This window comes from Haliaeetus leucocephalus, unplaced genomic scaffold (assembly GCF_000737465.1).
Source record: "Haliaeetus leucocephalus isolate CR32 unplaced genomic scaffold, Haliaeetus_leucocephalus-4.0 Scaffold156, whole genome shotgun sequence".
Classification (NCBI taxonomy): Eukaryota; Metazoa; Chordata; class Aves; order Accipitriformes; family Accipitridae; genus Haliaeetus; species Haliaeetus leucocephalus.
The window spans coordinates 1,727,296-1,735,245 of NW_010972592.1; the positions used below are offsets into that span (position 1 = coordinate 1,727,296).

Here is a 7,950-nt window from a genome sequence, read left to right on the forward strand (position 1 = left end):
AGTTATGCTCCAAAATATTTGCACCACAAATGCAGCTGTCGCTGTACTTCTCGAAGTACAACTATTTCTGAAAGATGCAGAAGTTAAAAGAAGAATTTTATCAGAAATACCAATCTTGAAAGTGTGTTTGCAGAGGTCTGAGGGCTTAACTTCAAAACAAGGCTTTTGGTCAGAAGATTTAAATAGCCACAAGATAACCTACAACTTTTTAAACATCTTACAAGCAATATACTAAAACAACACTTCCCTTGAAACGAGCTATATGAGCTGAAGAGTGATTACTACTAGCTTCATGTAGTTGTAGAAAAGAGCTGAATCAAGTCCTTCAGTCCCTGCACAAATTGCAGAGGAAATAAATTTAAATTTATCTGTTAGTTTCAGCTACCAACTTAAAATTCAGCACATGATTATTCTGAGCTAGGGTCAGAAAGAATTCCCTCTCATTTCATATCATATCCACAGTTCCTAATAACTTTTTGTAACCTGTGTAAGCAAAGACGACCAAAAAAGTTTCCTCTTTGGCACAAAAATTCTGGTGCCCTCCTGGCACCTCTACGGAAGAATTATGGAATACAGGACTTTGCACGAGGGAACAGTCCGTCTATGTGGCGATGTCTCACCACATTTCACTGAATGAAATGGGGGGGGGTCAGGGTTTTGTCCGTTATATACAGCAAAACTAGTTCAATATTTCCATGTCATACAGTGTTCCTAGGTGTTACACTGAAATGTTACAAGGTAGCAACTGATGGCAACAGAGCTGAGGAAAGTGAAGAGGGAGAACTGCAGATACCACTTTCCAACCTGAATTATACTAGTGAACTATCAGGTTAGGAGTTGCTGTTGCAGGGGTGGGAAAGAGCAACCCTTTCAAAGCTCAGATTTATGACTCTTCTTTATAAGAAGGAGCAAACTTAAGAAAGCAAAACCTTCAGCATCCCACATAGTTGGAACCTCAGTCTAACAATAAAAAACAAAAACGCAAACACAAAAACTTTGATCGCAGGCCAAAAGAGAGGAGAAAAAGGAAAAAAAAGAGAGGCATGATTCCTTCTCACCTCAGTGTGTTCCAACAGATTCGAACCATACAACCCAGCAGAACCAGCAACTCTAGCTAGATAACGAACTATTGAATTCACATCGGTAAATGAAACATGCCTAAAAAAACAAAGAGGCAAGATAAAGATATATTAAATTACTACCTCCAGTTCAATTTTAATTGGACACAAACAGTTGAAACATGTGTAATGCAAACACAAAATAATTTCTGGGTGCACCAACAGGTACCAGGTCACCAGAATAAAAATAAAAAAAAAAATCTCGCAAAAGAATATATCAGTCCTTGCTTTTCTATCACCAGATGGAACAATAAGCTTCTAAACATGAAACAATTTTATTTACATAGACAGAAATTAAGAAAATAAAACTCTTGATTATTCTTTCAAAGAATAAAACTCTCTCTCCACATCTGACAGAATGCATAAGTATATTCTGAGCTACATATTTTCCAGTACATAAGGAGCTAAATCAACATTTGTTTTCTCTTCTTTTCATACAAGAAAGATGACGTTGAAGAGGATTCCTAGAGAATCTACAGAGGAATCAAGAGGTCTCCACTGTGGTTTTAAGGGCTAGCATCAGAGAAAAAAAAAATAATTCATTTGTAACTTACTTTATTCAAGTCATACTTCATAGAGACTATCCCCTATTGAACAAACTTGGCTGCCTGTATTTCTGTTTTTTACCCAGTCTTCTCCAGATAAAAGACTAATTTGAATTTGGTTTTCCCATTCTGCTGTTGAAAATTCTCAATGAAACTAGAGGCAAAAGGCTCTCCAAAGAGCATACTTCTTTCTGTGTTTTAATCTCCCTCTTCTACCTTACATACAGTATTACAAAAAGCTGCATACTGTCAGAAATCTAGCTTCCAATTCACCTAAGATAAATGTGAACATTTTCATTAATATTTACTAAAGTGTTTTGGAAGAAAGATGCATCACAACCATCAATTCTCCAGATAATACTCATCTCCACAGTCCCACATAGATGTAGATTACAAAATTAAAGCTCCAACTACTTCTAAACAAGCATTGACATCAAGAAAAAGAGTTCCCATAAGTCTTCTGTTCCACTCAATTTAACGGACTGAATGCTACACTTCAATTTGTCCAAACAAGATTTCATTTCTGTTCTGCCATTGTTCTATACTTCCTGTTACACCTACTGTGTCCTTCATAAAATTAAAACAATTTTTGGCAGCCCTCAAAAAGCCTTGCAAAAATCAATAAAAGTTCTGAAAAAGATATAGAAGACTTCTTGATAAATTAACAATGATGAGTCCCATTTTTAGTACAAATGGATCAGCCAGTCTCACTAAGTTAACTGCATCAAAACCTAAGGAACATAGTTCATTTGTAGCTTTTTTGCTTCTAGCTTTTCAAGCTTCTAGGATCCAGTATACAGAAGATCCATAGAATATAACTAAAACCAAAAGCCACAGTGGGGGGCTTAACATACACAAAGTATATCCTATTATAATTTCACACTGCTATCAGATTTTAATGAAGCTTTTTCAAACTGAGAAAAGCAAAACATTTCAAAATCATTTGCATCTACAGAAAGTCTCTGAAATGTGTTTTTATTGTTTTCAATAGTTCATACTAAAACAAATACCCTTGATTACTCGAACAAAATTGAATAAATATATGAAATGTGACAATGTTACTCTGAGTAAAATCTTACTGGTGTCTAAAAAGTTGTTTATTTTCTTTGGGAAAAAAAGATCTACTTTCACCCAAACATAGTGCTAACTGGCCTCCTTTGAAAAAGTTACAAAACATTAAGGCTGCTCTTTGCAGATAGTGCCTGCTAAATCCAGGGGTAAGTAAGGAAGAATGAACAGGGACAATGTAACATTACAGACAAAAGAGTAAGCATCTCTCAAAAATGGCATGAAATGCCATTAAATACCAGGGCAAATATTCAAGAAGCAGAAGACAAGATGGGAGAAGGAAAAAACCCAAACACAAGACAAAACGGAGATTCTCCAATTGTAATAAAACATTATTTGAATTAATTTGTAAAAAGCATTGCAGAATGGTTCTGTGCAGCGGTTAGATACATCTGCCTAAGCGTAATACTACTCTGAAGTATGCATGTGCTCACAACACAAAACAGAAAAGTTGTACTGCAGTTTGTTATCTGATAAGATGCAGGTATACTAAAACATTCCATAAAGCCATCAGCATCTAGCAGAGTGGTTTGTTTAGGAGCTATTACCACATGAAGGCTTCAAAAATAACCTTTAAAATAAAATTCATCATCTCAAATCAGTGATAAACTTTTCCGCTTACTAGCTGACAGCTGAGTTTCAGCTAGTTAGCTGAAAAGTTTGTCACTAGATTTTAACTGCACTTCAAAATATAACCTAGAAAAATAGCAAATAAAATGTTCTCTCTTGTTCAAGTCATTAGAACTAATGGTTTCCTAAAAAAAAAAAAAAAAAAAATCAAAGTCTGAAATACCCCAAGTGGATTTCAAGTCATGCCAAAATAAGACAGCTTCAGCAGAATTGATGCCATGAAATCCATTTACCAAAGCCATTAGTTGAGATATGAGTTCAGCTGATGCTTCTGAAGTCACAGATACACTTTTAACAGACTTTAAAATAGAGAATCAATTTTTAAAATGATTGTACAAGTGAGCAAGAGAAAATTAATGCAATATTGAGGTTTGGAATAACTTCTTAAACATAATCCAATGCCAGGGATGAGAAGACACTACCACACAAAAAACTCCATCTGATGGAATCATGATTCTAGATACTATCCACACGTGGCCAAAGTGCAGAAGAAGAGCTTTTGCTTTACAATTCTGACAATTTCCATTACAGCCAAAATGAGTGTTTTTGCAATGCAGTGGGAAGAAGGCAAGGTAATAGAAAATTATTTAATAAAATTAAATAAAATACTATTTCAAAGCCAGGTATATAAATTTATATTCTTCCAAGATCATGCCCATGTGTCACAGGAGCGTATATGTGCATTCATAAATTTTGGTTTATACATACACACACACTGCCTAAACTGTGAAAGGAAAATGAAACCAAAATCTGACCAAGACTACTTAAGGGGAAAACTCTCTCACGCAACTGAAAAAATATCCATTTAACTCTTGTTATGTAAGCTGTGTCCTACATGTGCATAACACACACTGAAAATTATTAATGCTGTACCAATTAAGTCCCAATATAACCTGCCACATTTCTCTTGCTTCAATTCAAAATCACAAATTCAATGCCATCACTAGGCACAGCAAAAGACAACATGTAAAATCAGAGATTACAGTAAGGAAGGAACTCATATCTGAGTTCATTTCTAACATTTTAAACAGAAAGTAATACTTGCAACCAGTAAAACAATCATTATGATTGAAGATTGTGAATCATCCTGTGCTTTGATTTTTTGCAGAAATATGTACGTAGTGACAAGCTCTTTCCCTAAGGTTAGAAGACAGTGGAAAAGCTCAGTTGGTGTTAATTTATGAGGATCAAGTCAAGATCTCTGCAACACAACATAAAAATACTATGTTGTTTTTATAACCATTCTACAGACATGTAGGAATACCAACTGATGATGCACTGGTGGCTTTAACAGCATCTTCTACTCAAATAGCTCACAAAATGTGAGTTTGTCAGCAAGTCCATGAACAATAGATTTTTTCCCCGTTCTTTCAAAAAACAACCAGTATTCAAAACCTACACTTATAATCACTAATTCCAAACTCATCATGCTGTTAATATACTTTAAGTTAGGACTGCAATGTTTATTGGTCAAAATCTGCTCCTTACTGTAGACAGTAGACATCAGAGATATCCACCGATATGTCAGTGGTACTTAAGGTATCAGGATAGCTCCTCTTGATACATCCAGTTATCTCACCTGATATGGAATCTAAGATGACAATGCAGCTTCCCAAAACTAACAGCATTAGTCCTGCATTTCTGATATGCATATGATCCTACTCAGATCATAAAAACCACCTGCATGCCCCAAACTTGAAAATATTTATTCCAATGGCAGGGTATTTTTAGAAGGACAGGCAATAGGTTTCTACAAAATTTTCCAAGATTCGTTCTACAGGATGCAGATGGATACACTGGGCAGCATGTCATAGTTAATTAGCACTTTTCTAAGATAACATCATGCCTTCACTTATATGCAGCAGTGATCGCAGAATAATGCCATATAAACCTATAAAATTCATTCTATCACGTATGCACAAGTCTAAGGAATCTTGTATACCAAGCTTGCCTAATACAAAATGGCCTTGCTTTTGTTAATCCATGGCACCTGAAAAAGGCAAATGCCTAAACAATAAAGTGACTGGTACAGCAAAAACAATTAGACATAAGTGCATGCAAATTACAATACCAGAGCTCTTTCCATAAAGATCAAGTTTAGAAGATACTGTAAATGTTTTGTCTGTGCTGTAAAGAGACATCAGTAATACAGTGATGAATAAAACTGTATTCTTCTCTTCCTCCTACCTGAAAAGGTTACTGTCAATGTTAAAACCATGTGATTTTTAAAACTGCTGACCCAAAGCTAGAATGAGAGATGCAAAGTCACTTACTCGGACACATGGAGGATGGTTTCTTTGCCTTCTTCCACTGAAATTTCAACATCATCCTTCACATGCTCCACTGTCAGCAGAGCTCCTTTAAAAAAAACAAGAGAAAAAGTTACTGAACTTTCTTCCAGGAAAGATATCTTTCATAGTAGCAACAAAAGAGTTACATTTCTTATCAAATAGGACCAGACAACTGAACTGGCTCCTTCAAGTAAGATTGCCCAGGGAAGAAATCAATGTTCAGTCTCATATGCAGGAGGCTTCTTATTCTTGGCAATCCTTACAGCTTCAAATTGATAACGTCCAGCATACGGTAACCTGCAGTGAGCTCAGCAAGTGTTGGCACCAATACGTTTTGCTTCCTAAGGGTATTCTAAAAATTAGTCCTGTCTCCCAATATATGTAGAGAATGCAATCAAATTGCTTTAAATTACTGAACAGTATAGTAACGTACACCATCCCAGCCCTGACATATGCATCAAAGGAGATCAATTACTGAATATACCTGTAGTTTCTGAACAAGGATGAGACTATTTTAAAGCTGATTTAATGTTTATGAAAAGATTAGCCATTCAAAACCAAGAAACTCTATCCATGTAAAAGTGCAGAAAGCTTATAAAGGGTTTTCTACATAGTTCACCAGTGACAGTAAAGGATGGCCTCTAGAAATAAAAGAATTTTTGCAGTTCTTAGGCTACATCATCAGCTGGCAGACAGCTCGCCCATAATCAAAGTGGCTTGATGCAAACCTGCTCTGATCTCAATGCTCTATAGCATGACACAGTAGCTCAAACAAAGCACCGAGCTAACTTGGCTGTATTTCTGGATTGGCTCTGGTCCAGATTCAGCCTGCTGAGCATATGTAGAGGAGCTTGTGTTCTTTTGCTTTGCTTAGAAGCACGTACAAAGACAGCAAGCTTTTGCATAGGCAAATATTACTTAAATGAAACTAGCTAAAGGATTATACTCTAGTTTTTGAAAGGCATCTAACCTGTTACAGTCTTCATAGCGTGCCGTGCACTTTATCTTCCCTAGAACAACGCACAGACTACCCAAGGCAGATGATGTTGTAAGCTATTAATACATCGGCCTAAATACAAAGCACTGGAGCTAGGAATTCCCTAGCTCTCACCTCTGCTCAGCTGCAAACCCTTCTTGTGGCATTAAGCTTTTATCAACAGTAACTCAAGGTTCTTCTTCCCATCCCTCAGTTATCCATCTGTGAAAGTCAGGATGACATCCCTTATGCAATACATTTGTAAGATGTGTAAGTATTTTAATAACATGCACGGAAATGCTTTGAAAATGACAAGTATTACGCACACCAAGCCATGTAATTAATACTAATGCCATTAAAAGCTACTACCCTTTTCCCAGTGCACAGCCATGATGAATAGTACAAAGTAGGAAGGAGTAGGATGAGTGTGCTTATCTTCTTGATACAAATGTCTACCAAAGTGTTTCATCTGTAATATGTAATATTTCTGATATGTAATGTAATGTAATATGTAATATTTTATGCAATCTCCTGAATTAAATCTCTAGTGCCACTCACCAGCTATCAAAAGAATCCTCCAAAGCCCCTAATCCCATGTTCATCACAGCTCATATTGCATCACATCTCTTCTAGCAAATCAGAATAAACAAGTACTAGGAAAAATGTTATTTAAAACTTACATATCATTATACCTTAAATCGGTAGTCGTGCAAGTTGTATTCAACTCTGAAATGCATTTGGGAATAATGGCATGAAAAAGAAATCAATAAACTAAGAGGAAGAATGGGAAGAAAATGTATTTTGAATAGTTGTAACAAAATGGAGAAACGGTACGGAATACATACAAAAGGCCGTTTCCAGATGGCATAAAGCGTAACGAAGGAGGTTCTCGCATTTTGAAAGGCAAAATAACCTCGAAGGACAGCGAGCAAGTGAAAAAGCAAGATTTGGCCGTGCAACTTTGAACCAGCTCCCCAGAGGAGCCGAATTTTCGCAGCAGATTATAACTGACAAGGAAAGATAGCGGCAATTAGGCAGAGCTCACAAACAAGCAACCTGAATCAGGGCTGCCTTGAAAATTTAGCCTCAACCTGCTAAGTCACTCGAGGAGTCTACCTACGACTCAGTTTCTCGAGCGCAAGTTGCGCTAAGTGCCGGCAGCTGTCACCGCTGCCCAAACAGCTCCCCGACAAGCAACCCCGCTGGACACCGGCCGCCCCGGAGGGGCGGCAGCGGCAGCACCAGCCCTGCCCGATCCCTGCAGACCGGCGCCGGGCAGGCGCGGCGGAGCGGCCGCTGCGGAGCCCGACACGCCGCCGGGC

The 7,950-nt window shown here is 37.2% G+C and overlaps 1 protein-coding gene across 1 annotated transcript in view; it reads right to left on the reverse strand.

Annotated features, from left to right (window-relative positions):
* The window catches only part of EPRS (glutamyl-prolyl-tRNA synthetase), a 38,404-nt gene extending 32,689 nt beyond the window's left edge, over nucleotides 1–5,715 (reverse strand). The window contains exons 1-2 of the mRNA XM_010562142.1: nucleotides 5,635–5,715; nucleotides 1,059–1,158 (exon numbers count right to left, since the gene is read on the reverse strand). The gene's annotated coding sequence lies outside the window, so the exon portion shown is untranslated. The remainder of the gene's footprint in view (nucleotides 1–1,058; nucleotides 1,159–5,634) is intronic.
* Nucleotides 5,716–7,950: the final 2,235 nt, after the last annotated feature.